The sequence below is a fragment of the Myotis yumanensis genome, unplaced genomic scaffold, assembly GCF_028538775.1.
Source record: "Myotis yumanensis isolate MYYU_CA2020_CCGP unplaced genomic scaffold, mMyoYum1.0.hap1 SCAF_15, whole genome shotgun sequence".
Classification (NCBI taxonomy): domain Eukaryota; kingdom Metazoa; phylum Chordata; class Mammalia; order Chiroptera; family Vespertilionidae; genus Myotis; species Myotis yumanensis.
Window position 1 is genome coordinate 51120202 of NW_027223766.1, and position 2967 is coordinate 51123168.

The window sequence follows — 2967 nt, forward strand, 5'->3', positions numbered from 1 at the left end:
ATAGAGACAGTCCCAGACGATTCAGATGAGATTTGTAAAACAGCGATTAAAAGCTGCTCCTGGGCAGGGCGAGCGTGTAGGCCAGTGATGGCGAACCTATGACACGCGTGTCAGAGGTGACACGCCAACTCACTTTTTGGGTTGATTTTTCTGTTAAATGGCATTTAAATATATAAAATAAATTATCAAAAATATAAGTCTTCGTTTTACTATGGTTGCAAAGATCAAAAAATTTCTATATGTGACACGGCACCAGAGTTAAGTTAGGGTTTTTCAAAATGCTGACACGCCGAGCTCAAAAGGGTCACCATCACCGGTGTAAGAACTGGAGGGGGAACCTTAGCAGAGAGATGAAGATCCAGACGAGAGCCAGATGGAAAATCCCAAACTGAACAGTACAGCCTCAGAAGTCTGCTTATTGTAGCAAATAATGAGCAAAGGGTGACGAAATCTCCAAGTCTGAGGATAAAGATGTATATTCTAAAACCTTAGCGGGATCACATTTTGCTTTTTTAGTGTTTGAAACTCTGTTCTTAGATGCATAACTGGGATGCATAATGTTATGTCAACTTGGCTGGGCCATGAGGTGCTCGGATATTTGATCAAACATCATTCCGGGTGTTTCTGTGAGGTTATTTCTGGATGAGTCTAAGATTTAAAGTGATACACTGAGTAAAGGAGATGGGCGCCCTAATGCGGGTGGGCCTCGTCCGATCAGTTGAAGGGCTGCATGGCCCTGAGTAAGGGGGGAGACTTCCGGCCTCCGTGCCTTTAAGCTGGAACATCGGTTGTTTCTTGCCTTCGGACTGAAACAGCGCCACGGGCTCTCCTGGTGACCAGGCGCGTGGCCAGGTCCACGGGCGCTGAAACGGTCACGAGGTGCGTGGACGGGGTTCCATCCCTCGGGACTCTGTGACTCGCCAGCGGATCTGGGGTGCAGCTCAGCAACGTGCATCTCTCACAGCTCGGCGGGCGGCCGTGGTACCAGTCCCCGGACCAGACTCAGCACATTCTCTGACAATTCAAGTTACTTCAACATCAGGAATGAAATATACCTTCAAAAAACATAACAGGTAGCTAAAAACTTTTTAAAAACTGTTAAAGGATGTAACGGCAGAAAATGATTAAAATAAGCAAAAACTAATGTGAGAAAAAACCCAAAAGAATAAAGAAAATCAATAACCAAAAGTTGCTTTTGGGGAAAAAAAAAAGTAATAATAAAAAATAGCAAACTTGCAGCAAATCAGCTCAAGAAATAAAGGGAAATAATTTTTAGGAAGCACACATTTTGCTCCCAAAATAAAGAAGTATTAAAACCATTATTTTCTTGGTCTCCCCAGCTCGTGCTGGAGCTGGGATTATTGGAGGCATCCATTTTCAAGTGCTTTGCCACCAGATCGAAGGTTTACTTCCAGTTTCCTTTCCATGAATCCGAAAGGCTAAGGCAGTGATGGCGAACCTTTTGAGCTCGGCGTGTCAGCATTTTGAAAAACCCTAACTTAACTCTGGTGCCGTGTCACATATAGAAATTTTTTGATCTTTGCAACCATAGTAAAACAAAGACTTATATTTTTGATATTTATTTTATATATTTAAATGCCATTTAACAAAGAAAAATCAACCCAAAAAGTGAGTTGGCGTGTCACCTCTGACACGCGTGTCATAGGTTCGCCATCACTGGGCTAAGGTCTCCTGTTTGTGATGCCACACCTGGATCTGCTAACAGAAGTCACACAGATCTGTGTGGACCTTCAAGAGAAACACCGCAACACCTTTGTCTTTCTCAGCGCATGTCCAGCTCTGACACCGACATTATGGAATGTACTGATTCTAAGACGCTCGCCGAGCCTCCATTGAACTCGACAGACAGTTGCTTCTGGACCATAGCAATGCGCTGAGCTGTGGCTTTCATCTGCGATTTATGTATGTAATACGCTGAGCTCCCAGGGAGTGCTGGCCCCGGCGCTGGCCCCCACGCCGCCGCAGGGCGTCCAGCACGAGCCCTTCTCGTTCTGTGGAGGAAAACACATGCGCAGTCCCATGCAGGTGTGTGTGCGCCAGCAGAGAGCCCCAGGGGAGTCACGTGGGCTGAGAGCAGGAAGGGTTGAGCTGTCGAGGATGAACATGTGTCCTGAGCAGGGGCGTGGCGTGCGGGACAGCTCCAGGTCACCTTGAGGACATCCGAAGACTCCACCTGCGAAGCACCTGGCAGGGCACGCTGAGGGCCGCCCTGAGGAGGTCCGGTGTGATTCTGAGAGACGGGGTTCTGTTTGCCCTGCTCCCCAGGCCCTGTGAGGGTCACACCGTCACCAGACCACTCCTGGGCTGTCCTTCACATCTCCCTGCTTCGGCCATCCAATGCCCATGACGTGTCTGCTTTTCCAACATTGTCCGCCTGCCGGCATACAAGTCACGTGTCCCTGAAACTAGCCCTGAGCCTCTGGCCTGGTCAGTTTCTCCCTCCACAGTAGGTGCGTGTCGGCTTGCCTTGGTCCTGTTACGAGACCCACCCCATTTCGCCGTGATTGGGTTTCCATAGAAACCACCTTCCCCGGACGGGGGCATCTCTGAAGGGTTCTGAGCACATCACGGTGTTTCGTCAGGTCTGTAAACATACATCTCGGTCATACAGTGTAAGCAAATGATTAGAGAATCATCACCAGCCAGACAAAATTTCATACTGTGAGATACCATTCGAAAATATTTTGTTGATGATTTTTATTTTTGTTTTTTTTAAAGTGTCTGAAAAGAAATGTACAAATGCTTTAGGAAGAACGCCAGGGGGACATGCCAACGTGGGCCGGGCACCACCCAGAAGCTGGCACGGCACGGACCCTGCCTGCTGGGGATGGGGGACCCTCTGTGTCGACTTGGCTCGGCCGGGGGGCCCGGCTGGTTGACTGAACACCAGGTTCCATGCTGCTGTGCAGGTGTTTTTAGATGTAATTAACATAAATTAACATTAAT